The sequence below is a fragment of the Coregonus lavaretus genome (assembly GCF_964263955.1).
Source record: "Coregonus lavaretus genome assembly, chromosome: 11".
NCBI lineage: Eukaryota > Metazoa > Chordata > Actinopteri > Salmoniformes > Salmonidae > Coregonus > Coregonus lavaretus.
The window spans coordinates 28,404,649-28,418,513 of NC_139998.1; the positions used below are offsets into that span (position 1 = coordinate 28,404,649).

The 13,865-nt window shown below is 45.8% G+C and overlaps 1 pseudogene across 1 annotated transcript in view; it reads right to left on the reverse strand.

Moving 5' to 3' along the window:
* Nucleotides 1-3,815: 3,815 nt before the first annotated feature.
* LOC311136763 (semaphorin-3E-like) overlaps nt 3,816-13,865 on the reverse strand; it is a 69,061-nt pseudogene continuing 59,011 nt past the window's right edge. The window contains exons 7-17 of the transcript in view: nt 8,639-8,781; nt 8,366-8,480; nt 8,174-8,243; nt 7,918-8,062; nt 7,133-7,358; nt 6,818-6,909; nt 6,651-6,692; nt 6,241-6,407; nt 5,904-5,974; nt 5,497-5,630; nt 3,816-4,406 (exon numbers count right to left, since the gene is read on the reverse strand). The product of the transcript in view is annotated as a semaphorin-3E-like (transcript). The remainder of the gene's footprint in view (nt 4,407-5,496; nt 5,631-5,903; nt 5,975-6,240; nt 6,408-6,650; nt 6,693-6,817; nt 6,910-7,132; nt 7,359-7,917; nt 8,063-8,173; nt 8,244-8,365; nt 8,481-8,638; nt 8,782-13,865) is intronic.

A 13,865-nucleotide genomic window follows, 5' to 3' on the forward strand; every position in this document is an offset into this window, starting at 1 on the left:
TTAAAGGCACAGTCAACTTAGTGTATGTAAACTTCTGACCCACTGGAATTGTGATACAGTGAATTATAAGTGAAATAATCAGCAAATGAGGGGTCATATTAGTGTGTAGCCCAAACTGTTCAGACGGTACAGACAGAAGTTGGCAGATCGGCTGTACCGACTTTAGACGAGTCCCAAGACCCTTGTTGGGGCCGTAGTGTAAAACAGAGAACACCATTGGGTTCATGAGAGTCTCATCATAATATTTTTTAGGCCAAACCATTTGGACGCTACAGACGATTTTGTGAGAAGACAGATTTCCGGGATGTCTCACCTTTCACCAGATGCGGAAGTAAGACATCGGAGGACAGATTTTTATGGGGATTTTTTTATTATGCTAATTAGATTTCCGCATGGGTGCGGACATCAACTCTAGGGCGGTTTAAAAAAAAGTTGGGGTGTGGATCAGAAAACCAGTAAGTATCTGGTGTGAACACCATTTACCTCATGCAGCGCTACACATCTAATTCGCATAAAGTTGATCAGGCTGTTGATTGTGGCTTATGAAATGTTGTCCCATTCCTCTTCAATGGCTGTGCAAAGTTGCTGGATATTGGCGGCAACTGGAACACACTGTCATACACGTCGATCCAGAGCATCTCAAACATGCTCAATGGGTAATCGTCTGGTAAGTATGCAGGCCATGGAAGAACTGGGTCATTTTCAGCTTCCAGGAATTGTGTGCAGATCATTGCAACATGGGGCCGTGCATTATCATGCTGAAACATGAGGTGATGGCGGTGGAGGAATGGCACGTCAATGGGCCTCAGGATTTAGTCACGGTATCTCTGTGCATTCAAATTGCCATCGATAAAATGCAATTGTGCGTATGGAAAATGTCTGGAATCTTATATTTCAGCTCATTACATTTTTGTTCAGTGCTAAAACTCTTAGTCAGAGAACATTTAGGATGATGAGTGCAGGAATAATGTAATTTAAAGACTTCAAAAAAGACTCCATATAAAAGAGGATTTGTAATGGAAACCTGATGAATGTTATGCTGTCAGAATATAAAACGGTTTCTTTCCTCAAATAGGTTTGAATATTCATGAGACAGGCTCCTCTGTCTAGCCAATAACATGCTTGGATGGTCACTGTGGCGTTCTTCCTTATTTGGGAGGGAAAATACGGCGAGGTAGATTGTCTTCTGCTATGGTTATTATGAACCCCCATCTGTAGCATCATTACTGACAGCAGATACAGAGAGAGAGAAAGAGAGAGATAGAGAGAGAGAGAGAGAGAGAGAGAGAGAGAGAGAGAGAGAGAGAGAGAGAGAGAGAGAGAGAGAGAGAGAGAGAGAGAGAGAGAGAGAGAGAGAGAGAGAGAGAGAGAGAGAGAGAGAAATAGCCAGCTGACATGAATACTAATCAATCAACTCTATAACTGCCAGTTGATTGCACTTCACATTTAAGTTGGCCATTTATTGAAGAGAAAGTGCATCTGTTGAGATACACTGTGGATACACAGTACCAGTCAAAGGTTTGGACACAGCTACTCATTCCAGGGTTTTTCTTTAATTTTACTATTTTCTACATTGTAGAATAAAAGTGAAGACATCAAAACTATGAAATATCACATATGGAATCATGTAGTAACCAAAAAAGTGTTAAACAAATCCAACAATATTTTATATTTGAGATTCTTCAAAAAGCCACCATTTGCCTTGATGACAGCTTTGCACACTCTTGGCATTCTCTCAACCAGCTTTACCTGGAATGCTTTTCAAACAGTCTTGAAGGAGATCCCACATATGCTGATCACTTGTTGGCTGCTTTTCCTTCACTCTGTGGTCCGACTCATCCCAAACCATCTCAATTGGGTTGAGGTCGGGGGATTGTGGAGGCCAGGTCATCTGATGCAGCACTCCATCACTCTCTTTCTTGGTAAAATAGCCCTTACACAGCCTGGATGTGTGTTGGGTCATTGTCCTGTTGAAAAACAAATGATAGTCCCACTAAGCACAAACCAGATGGCACGGCGTATTGCTGCAGAATGCTGTGGTAGCCATGCTGGTTAAGTGTGCCTTGAATTCTAAATAAATCACAGACAGTCACCCACACCGCGTCTCACAAAGCCACGGCGGTTGAAACCAAAATTCTCAAATTTGGACTCCAGACCAAAGGACAAATTTCCACCGGTCTAATGTCCATTGCTCGTGTTTCTTGGCCCAAGCAAGTCTCTTCTTATTATTGGTGTCCTTTAGTAGTTGTTTATTTGCAGAAATTCGACCATGAAGGCATGATTCACTCAGTCTCCTCTGAACAGTTGATGTTGAGATGTGTCGGTTACTTGAACTCTGTGAAGTATTTATTCGGGCTGCAATTTCTGAGGCTGGTAACTCTAATGAACTTATCCTCTGCAGCAGAGGTAACTCTAGGTCTTCCATTCCTGTGACGGTCCTCATGAGAGCCAGTTTCATCATAGCGATTGATGGGGGTTTTTTTTTGGGGGGGGGGGGGGGGGGGACTGTTGTTTCTCTTTGCTTTTTTGAGCTGTTCTTGCCATAATATGGACTTGGACTTTTACCAAATAGGGTTATCTTCAGTATACCACCCCTACCTTGTCACAACACAACTGATTGGCTCAAACGCATTAAGAAGGAAAGAAATTCCACAAATTAACTTTTAAGAAGGCACGCCTGTTAATTGAAATGCATTCCAGGTGACTACCTCATGAATGTGGTTGAGAGAATGCCAAGAGTGTGCAAAGATGTCATCAAGGCAAAGGGTGGCTATTTGAAGAATCTCAAATATAAAATATATATTGATTTGTTTATCACTTCTTTGGTTACTACATGATTCCATATGTGTTATTTCATAGTTTTGATCACTTCACTATTATTCTACAATGTAAAAAAACGTAAAAATAAATAAAAACCCTTGAATGAGTAGGTGTGTCCAAACTTTTGACTGGTAGTGTAATTAGATGTCTAATGACTCAGATCAAGTATCTATAACTTTTATTGAGGGGTTACATCTATTCAATTTTATATAATCCCTGTTCCATCATCAATAGTACATTCTGAAAACTATTATTATTGTTTTCAAATTTTAAGTTCAGTGGTATTTATTATGGGCGGTATTCTCGGATCTGCAAACACAGTTTTGCGTTACTGTAATCATTCAATGATGTCAACTTATCTAGATCTTCTCAATCTCAGACATGTCAAACCAAACTAACTGACAAAGTATAGTAGAAAATACTTGCGTACATCATCAACTTTACTAACTATACAGTAAAACAATAATACAGTACCATTTCCAGTTTAATTAATCAATTCTAAACCACTACTAAACTCAAAGTAGGAACCCAGAAAAATAATGTATTTACCGTAACGTTGTGTATTTTCTAACCAGTGGTTTTGAACGCGAGCAGGTCAAGTGTATCTCTAGAAACGTTTTATTTTCGGAGGAATCTGTTTGAATGTCCGTTATCTGTGGGTTCAGCTGGCATGGCTGTGAATCTTCTGTACTATGTCCGTACTGTGGTCTTAAGGTCAGAAGCCACGTCGTTCCAAACAGTTCAACTGTTCTACGTGCCTTCGCTCTGATGGACACTCAACATTTGCACCATTGGCAAAGTTTCCACCAGAAAGAAGAAAAGGAAAAAACACAATATAACATAATATGTAATATGGTTACTAGAAGGAAGAAGACATTACGGTAAAGTCTTAAAAAAGAAAGTGTCATGTTTTAGCTTCGTTGGAAGTAGTATTCTCTAAAAAAGAAAACTGGCCCATTGTGTGTGTGGTTGTTCTGCGCTCTCTCTCCCTCCTCTCAGGTGTCCAAGGTGTGTCTGGGGGTTCTGTGTGGCTCTCCCCTCCCCCTTGCCCTCCTCTCTCCTCTTCCCGGTGGCTGGGTGTATCTACGTTTGGTCTTCCTGCGTCTCTTCTCTGAGCACCAGACCCTCTCACAGTACTCCTCCAGCCGCTGGGTATCCCAATATCCTATCAGCTGGAGGAACTCCTTGTACCAAAGCCGGGAGGTAGGGCCTGGGGCTAGGGCAGGCAGCCTGGAGGTAGATCCTGGAGCTGGAGCTGGAGCAGGGGCTAGGGAGGACCCTGGTAGGGCTCCTGGTAGTATGGAAGTGGGTTCAGAGTTGGAACCAGGGTGGAGGCCTGGATGGGTATTTATGGGAAGGTGACAGGAGGTTGCTGTGGTCTCCCCTTCTCCCTCTCCGTCCTCCCCTGTCCTCTGTATCAGGGCACTGACCCTCTCCCCTCCCAGCACATGTAGCGTGACCCTCAGTACGGTGTGGACATAGCCATGTTCTACCGTCTGACACACGTACATGCCAGCGTCCCCGCTCCGCACAATCAGGAACAACAGCCCGTGGGTCGTCATGACTACACTATCATCACCTCTGACCTGGGGGGAGGGAGAGAAGAGGGAGGGGAGGTAAGAAGAGATGGGAATGGAAGGAAGAAAGGAGGAAAGTGGTGTGCATGTATGTACAGTATGTACAGTGAGGGAAAAAAGTATTTGATCCCCTGCTGATTTTGTACGTTTGCCCACTGACAAAGACATGATCAGTCTATAATTTTAATGGTAGGTTTATTTGAACAGTGAGAGACAGAATAACAAAACAAAAATCCAGAAAAACGCATGTCAAAAATGTTATACATTTATTTGCATTTTAATGAGGGAAATAAGTATTTGACCCTTCTGCAAAATATGATTTAGTACTTGGTGGCAAAACCCTTGTTGGCAATCACAGAGGTCAGACGTTTCTTGTAGTTGGCCACAAGGTTTACACACATCTCACCTTGCGGGCGCTGCAGGATTTCAGTCTTTCACGGTGTAGTGTGTTACCAATTGTTTTCTTGGTGACTATGGTCCCAGCTGCCTTGAGATCATTGACAAGATTCTCCCGTGTAGTTCTGGGCTGATTCCTCACCATTCTCATGATCATTGCAACTCCATGAGGTGATATTTTGCATGGAGCCCCAGGCCGAGGGAGATTGACAGTTATTTTGTGTTTCTTCCATTTGCGATTAATCGCACCAACTGTTGTCACCTTCTCATCAAGCTGCTTGTCGATGGTCTTGTAGCCCATTCCAGCCTTGTGTAGGTCTACAATCTTGTCCCTGACATCCTTGGAGAGCTCTTTGGTCTTGGCCATAGTGGAGAGTTTGGAATCTGATTGATTGCTTCTGTGGACAGGCACTCCCTTTAAGAGTGTGCTCCTAATCTCAGCTCGTTACCTGTATAAAAGACACCTGGGAGCCAGAAATCTTTCTGATTGAGAGGGGGTCAAATACCTATTCCCTCATTAAAATGCAAATCAACATTTTTGACATTTCTGATTTTTTTTGTTATTATTCTGTCTCTCACTGTTCAAATAAACCTACCATTAAAATTATAGACTGATAATTTCTTTGTCAGTGGGCAAACTTACAAAATCAGCAGGGGATCAAATACTTTTTTCCCTCACTGAATGTATGTATGTCTGTCTCACCTCCTCTCTGTCTGGACCTCTCTGTATGTACCACAGAACTCTGGCCTGTAGAGAAGGAGGGGTACACTCCAGTAGAGTACTGTTATTCTCTACCCCATACACCTGCCTCTCCTCCGCACCCTGGTACTTCTCCCCTACACACACACACACACACACACACACACACACACACACACACACACACACACACACACACACACACACACACACACACACACACACACAATTCAGCAGTGACCTTTCTGTTACCCCAGCCAGGCCAAAGGCCATTGGCGAAGGAGTAATCACTTTCTATCATCCACAGGTCAATGCTTTTATGGACTTGAGCTTCAAAATTATAAGCTGTCTGAAACAATACCCCCCCCCCCCCCACACACACACACACAAACACACACACACAGACTGACCATCAATCTGCAGCCCATTGCACAGCTGTACAGCGTTGCCATGGAGAACATCCTGTCGTCTGAATCGTCTGCTGAGAGAGAGAGAGGGGGAGTGGAGGAGAGTGTTAGATGGCCATTTGGGAAAGTGAGATAAGGACAGAGTGGCGTCAAAGGGAAGAGAGTGAAGGGAGAGTGAGAAAGAAGAAGGGGATTAGGGAGGATAGAGGTGCTGGATGAGGTGCTAATGAATGCTATGTGATGCCTCTGCACCTCTGTGTGTGTGTACACATGTGCATGTGTCTGTGTGTGACTGTACATGCCTGTGTCTTTGTGTATGAGGTGTGTGTTTGTGTCTCACTTCTTGGTGTAGACCTCAGCAGGGTAGTATTGTGAGCAGGTGAGTCCGTCCCAGGCACAGTAAGGGTCCCTGGCTAGGCAACAGTCGGCACACTCTGACCCGTACAGGTCACATTGATGGAGCCTCACCTGAGCCACACCCACCTCAGAACCCACATACAGCTGTTGCTATGAAAACAACAACACAGGTACCAAAATTAACGGAGGTACACATTTTAGTAAATATCAAGATCATAAAATGCTTTGCATACTGTCATTACGTTTCCTGACATTCAGATAATCAATACAATACAATACACTGTCATCTTGTGGCTAGATGAAGATACTGCAGTTTTAAACAACCATGCTTCAAAATAATGTTAGTAACGATGTTATTAACTTAAGATTTTAACATGTTAATAGTTTTCATACTCGTTTTGCGGATATGATGATCTCAGTTATTGGCACAGGCACCTAGAAATAAGTAATATGAAAACATTTTGAACTTCCACAAACAAATCAAATTGTCGAATGCCAAGAATGTGTAATTGTGCAATCGCCATCTTTTGCCATATGGTGGCGCAAAGTAACAACAGTACCTTGAACACCTGCAGTTCCTCCAGTCGCACTTCCTCTATGGTGTCTGTATCTTTGTTGTAGATGGTGATAACTTTCAACACAACAGAGTCATCTACGGGAGAGAGTATTAACTGATGTAAATATCACACCTTCACCAATACAACCACCCAGGACATCCAAATAGAAGAGAGTCAAAGGCTTTGTTTTGGGATGTCAGTGCCGGTCTTATGTTCCTGTAGATTGTGATTGTAATGCTGTATGTGACCAGTTGAGGGAGCTATAACCCTGGTGATAAACACTACCAGATGATCATAGTGTAGTGTCAGTGAGCGTACCTGTGCCTATGTACAGAACGTGGTAGTGTCCGTCCTGGGCCTGGACACGGTCCACAGCAATCTGGGTTAGCCTCCTCCCTCCTGGCTCCGTCTGCAGTAGGACAGGTTTTTTGTGGAGGGGGAGGACCGGGCTGAACATGACGGGGTAGGAACGGACGAAACGCAGAACCTCATCAGGGAACTCCTTAGAACCAGAGAACCCACCACCGTTCACCTTACTAGCACACTGGAGAGAGAGAGAGGAAGGAAAAGAGAATGAGAGGGAGAAAGAGAGAGAGAGCGGAAGAGTGAGGGGGGAGAAGAAACATAGGAATAAGAAAATAGCATTACACGGTCAAAGACTCGAAAGATTACTATTGAAGCTGTATGTTGCAGTATAATGATAGCACTGATTGTCCTCTTCTCTGATGTGACCTGCGGAGACAGCTACAGTAGCTCTGACATTCACAGGAAATGTTCTGCAACGACCTGTAACACTCTTTCTCTGCAAAGGGCAGCTGCCACAGACACATACATAAGGGGAGTGCTGTAAATGTACAATGCTGCTGCTGCTGGAATATCACATTTTTGAAAGACATTGTTGAAAGTGTATTGTTTGGATATACAGTATGGAGTTTGCTGTAATGTAGGTGCAACTCTTAAGCAAATTCCTAAACTACCATTTTCTTGTGTTGCACCATCTATGCAGTGAATGGATACTTACTTATTGGGTATGGAGAGCCAATCAGGTAGTTTAGGGCCTATTGATAAGTCAGTAGATGATGTAGCTGTAGCTTGTGACTCACAGATCCGGGGCGTGGGTAGGGGACCCGGCCTTCGTAGGGGGTCCAGTGGTGCTCTGGTCTTTCACGGTGTGCAAATTGGCCGTTGAACGCTGCTCGCACAACATCCATGTGGTACACACATACTGCATAGCCCTGGAACACAGCACTGTGGATGGGAGGGGTGTAGAGAGAGAGAGAGAGAGAAGATATTCAATACAATATACCAGTTAATCTTTTGAAAAAATTAAACTGTTTAAGTGTGACTCTCTCGGCAGACCTTGTAGTACTGAAGAGGCCAAATATCTCTGGATTCTTCTCATTCTTGTTCTTCAACACAAATACATCCTCTGAAATGAAACACACATGGGAGAGAGAAAGAGAGAGAGATTTAGGGTTCCATCAAGTGAAAGTACTATAGGTGTATCCCCTTCTCTCGGACACACACACACAGGAACACACACAGCCGTACCCAGCTCGTCGAAGTGTGTGTCGATGCCGTTGGGTCCAGCCACAGAGCAGATGAGACGGGTCTTTAGGAAGGAGCTCCAACGATTCACCAACATCCTCTGACCTCCTTGGTCATTCTGAAGGGAGGGGATAGAGGGTGGGGGTAGAGGAGAGGAGAGGGGGAGAGAGAATAACATAGAATTGAGTTAGAAGGAGGCAAAGGAAGGGAAGGCATGATACAGTGTATGGATATGCTGGCATTCATGATAGAACAGAGCATTTGTGCCGTTCTCACCGCACAGACCCGTCCCACCCGGGTGTAAACAGCCTTGTCAACTCCCTCTGGGTCCATCCCTCTCTCCGTGAAGAAGAAGTAGACCTTGTCATCATCCCTGTCATCGTTATCAGGAATCACCACCGACCCAATGAACTTAGGCTCTGGAGGAAACATGACAGTTTCAGAAAGAGAATGTGACTGCAGGATTACAAAGTTCACTGTGCTGCCAGGAAAATATCACATACTTCTACATTTATGTAGAGATCATATACAGTATAACATGTAAAAAGGCACTGTTATTAATATTCTTGCAAATACTTGTGTTACTTTAAAGGGATATTTGGGGATTTTGGCAATGAAGCCCTTTATCTACTTCCCCAAAGTCAGATGAACTCATGGATACAATGTTTATGTATCTGCATCCCATATAAGGAAGCTAGAGGTAGTTTCGCAAGGCAATGCTAACTAGCGTTAGTGCAATGACTGGTAGTCTATGGTATCTACTGGCATGCTATCTGTTACAATAGACTTCCAGTCATTGCGGTAACGCTAGTTAGCAATTACGCTAACGATAGATAGCAGCTTCCTTCAAACTGTATGCAGAGACATAAAACTGGTATCCACAAGTTAATCTGACTCTGGGGAAGTAGATAAAGGGCTTCATTGCAAAAATACTAATGTATCCCTTTATAGGGATGCTGCAAGATTCTGGCAACTAAGCCATTTTTCTACTTACCCAGAATCAGATGAACTCGTATGGATAGCATTTTTATGTCTCTGTGTGCAGTATGATGGAAGTTAAAGGTCGTTTTGTGAGCCAATGCTAACTAGTGTAAGGCCAGGGTAAAGCATGATTATCCATGGACATTGCGACTTCAGATATGACTCAAGGTTTAATTATTAGAGCAACCACACAACTTCAGGGGACAAATTACATAAAGGATAAAAAATATGAGCTGAGAGCTGGCACCTGGCTTGGCACCAAACTCTAAACTATAGCTATCCCAGCAACCCCTGCTCTTTATACCCCAGAGCCCCAGCATCGGTTATAAAAATGAAAGTCCTCCAATTACGGTCTCACAGTACTCCCCCCTTTGCAAAAGAAACGTCCACATTTTAAAATTACAAGATGTAGAGTCTATCTAAATGCAACATGCAACATGCAACAATATAGCTCCAACATTTAGATTACATATAGGCCTGACTAGAATATTCACAGAAAGTAACACAACAGTCCGAAATTCTCTTCTTTCTTTCTTTTTTTTAAGCTAGTGTGTGTGTTCCTTCAGGTCCATGCCCACTCAATGACTGAATGATGACTAGTAGTTCAGGTGGACTGGATGTTGTTGGTAGGCCCATGTTGTGACGTGTTGCCATTCATCCCGTGTTGCCAACACCCCCAAACAGGGAAACAGATCCCAATCAAAGGTGTTATTACGTGCTCCACTAAGGCAGTTATTTATCTTATAACTTGTCCTTGTGGTAAAAATTATGTGGGTAAAACAAAGCGCGAATTAAAAGTACGAATCTCAGAGCATCGTAGCACCATTAGGTGCCAAAACTCGACATACCCAGTCGCTGCCCACTTTTTGGAATCGAACCACTCGATTTCTTCCCTACGTTATATCGGCATCGAACATGTCACCCTCCCTAGGAGAGGGGTTGACCTCGACAACTTATTGTTAAAACGAGAGGCTGCCTGGATCTTTCATTTAAAGACCCTTGCTCCCTTCGGTCTCAACGTAGACTTTGATTTGAAGCCATTCTTGTGATTTTGCTATTCATTGCAAATGTTGTGGGCCTATGTAGCTAAGTATCTATGATCATATGCTATCCATGTTTTTTGTATGTTGTTTTTATCTGTGAATTGGCCAATGCTATTAGGCCACACCCGGCCATGATTACAGACACCTGCGTGTGTCCTTTCACACTATATAAACCAGTGACCCGCAGTGTTTGTCATTATACCCTGATGAAGACAGCTTGTCTGTCGAAACGTTGGTTATTAAGATATTAAATTATTGCATCTGAGCTCCTAGAGTTTGCGGCTTTCCTTTTCTTTTTGAAGCCATTCATCCCTGATCACTGGCCAAGCCTGCGCCGCCGAATGTCTCCTCTTCGATCTCTTCCTTTCCCCAAACGACACCATCCACAGATAGCTAGTCCCACAATGTGCCTGAGTCACCCACAGCCTCAGCAGCACACAATGGGGGGGAAAGTATGTACAGTACATGTACAAGTGCAGAGATGACAGAGAGAGAGAGAAAAAAATGCACTCCGCACGTACGAGCTCCTCCTGTTGTCACGTCTCCTCCTGTTGCTCCCCTCCGGCGCTCTGATTCGCCGTTCTACTGAGCCACCGGTCTGAGCGCACCACCTTGGCAACACCGGAATGGAAACCCAACGCACCCTAATCACCTCCAGCGCACCTGCACCTCATCATCTCATCACCACTTCTATTTAGCCCTGGACTGTTCTGGATGATGTTGTGTGTGATTGTTTAGCGTTATGTCGTTTACTTTATCTTTGTTATTTCTCTTTGTCATTGTTAAGTAAACCTTGACCTTGTTAATTCCTGCGTCTGCGTCCTGCCTCTTCGTATAATCTGTACTCGTCACAGAATTACACACAAAACGAAAATGGATGCAGCAGGAGCTTCCCAGTGCCTCGACCAGCACCAGCAGCAGCTTGCCCAGTTGAACGCCGCCATGCAGGAAGTGCTCCAAACTCTGCATAATCTGCTCAGCGCTCCGGTTCCACCTCAGGAGCAGCGAGTGCCCCCAATCCACCTGTTCCCGTGCTATCACCCACTTCTGCGGGAACCCTCGCCCTACCGGAGCGCTATGACGGTAAAACTACTAAATGTAGCAGCTTCCTGGGTCAGCTTGGGGCATATCCATCTGACCAAGCCAGGATATGGCTGGTGATTTCGCTACTTAAAGGAAAGGTGCTGGATTGGGCCACGGCAGTCTGGGAAGGAGAGGAGGCAGTGGCGCTACCCTACCCCATCTTCCTTGCTCGGTTCAGGGCAGTGTTTGATCATCCCATGGAGGGAAAGGACGGGGGTGAGCGTCTCCTCCATCTACAACAGAGAGAGGGGCCCGCGTCCGAGTATGCTCTGAGCTTTCGCACGGTGGCGGTGTCTTCTGGCTGGAATGAGCATGCTCTGCGCACGGCCTTCAGGAGAGGCTTACAAGATGGAACTCGCATGTCGGGATGATGAGATGGACCTTGATACCCTCATCACTACGTCCATCTGTTTTGACATTTATTTTTATTTTTATTTTTTCATGTCTTGACGACATGTTGAGAGAGAGACGACGTTCCCAACACCTCCCGGAGCCTTGACGCTCACGCCATCTGAGCTATGGAAGCCGCCCTGCTTCCGAGTCCTCACCCATGAAGGTGGGTAGCACCCCCTACACCACCACGGACCACAGATCTCCTGGCGGCTCCCTATCTAGGCGGTATGACTCCCGTCGCCGCTCCGTGAGTGTTACGTCAGCTCCTATCACAAAACCATTGTTTTTAGTTCCCATAACGGTGACTGGTTATTCCTTCTCTTCCATTTCTACTGCTATGATAGATTCCGGATCAGCGGGGAACCTTATAGATAGGGAGCTGGTCTCTGAATGGGGGTTTCCCACCGTGCAACTGCCATCTCCGCTACACGTCACGTCACTGGACAATCAACCCCTTTGGTCAGGCACCATTACGCACATCACTCTCCCCATCACCATCACCATTCCCACACTACCGGAGCACCACGAGGAGCTGTCATTCCACATCGTCACATCACCCCTTCACCGGGTGGTCTTGGGATTGCCCTGGCTCAGACTACACAACCCCACCATCAATTGGAGCACCAAGAGGATCACAGTCTGGCCACCTCATGCCAGAAGACCTGCCTGCCAGTGGTTTGTTGTTTCACATTAGTGGAGAGTCCCGAGTCCGCCCTCCAGCCCAACATTACACATGAGTACGCAGATCTCTCCGATGTCTTCTCTTCATTAAAGGCTACGTGTCTCCCTCCTCACAGGCCCTGGGACTGCGCCATTGACCTGCCGGAGGGACAACACTCCCCGAAGAGTCGCATTTACCCCCTTTCCATGGCGGAGACTGAGGCCATGGAGAAGTATGTGGCGGACACCCTGAAACAGGGGTTCATCAAACGCTCTACCTCTCCTGCCTCCGCCAGCTTCTTCTTCGTGGCCAAAGAAGACGGAGTACTGAGACCATGCATTGACTACAGGGGGCTGAACGCAGTCACCACCAAGTACCGGTACCCCCTCCCTCTGGTTTCGTCGGCCATCGAGCAGCTACGTGGGGCCCGGTAATTTACCAAGTTGGACCTGAGGAGTGCCTACAACCTGATCCGAATACGGGAAGGAGATGAGTGGAAGACAGCATTAGGCACTACCTCAGGCCATATGAATACTGCGTCAAACCCTACGGCCTCGCCAACGCACCTTCTGTGTTCCAGTCCTTCATCAATGACGTGTTCCAGGACATGCTGAGTAGACAGGTGGTGGTGTATATCGACGATATCCTGATCTACTCGGCTACGTTCGAGGAGCACGTCAGGGACGTCCAAGCTGTCCTACTCCGCCTGTTGGTAAAGGGGGAGAAATGCGAATTCCACCAACAGGCCATCTCCTTCCTGGGATACTGGATCAGTCCTCAGGGGGTGTTCATGGAAGGAGTGAAGACGGACGCCGTCAGGTCATGGCCAGTTCTCACCACCATCAAGCGCCTACAGAGCTTCCTGGGCTTTGTTAATTTCTACCAGCATTTCATCAGGCCCTTCAGCTCCATAGCTGCCCCACTCACCTCTCTCCTTAAGGGTGGGCCTCAGAAGCTGGCCTGGAACCCTGAGGCTGACGCTGCCTTCAAGAGGCTGAAGGAGAGGCTCACCACAGCGCCCATCCTAAAACACCCAGATCTATCTCATCCTTTCATCCTGGAGGTGGATGCATCGGAGGAGGGCGTGGGTGCGGTCCTCTCCCAGCGGCACGGTAAGCCAGAGAAAATGTATCCCTGTGCCTTCTCTAAAAAGCTTACCCCTGCAGAGAGGAACTATGGAGTTGGAGACAGGGAGCTGTTGGTGGTGGTCCTTGCTCTGGAGGAATGGAGACATTGGCTGGAGGGTGCAGTCCATCCATTCTGGATTCTTACTGACCACCGGAATTTGGAGCACATATGGGCAGCGAAACGGATGAAATCTCGTCAAGCCAGGTGGGACCAA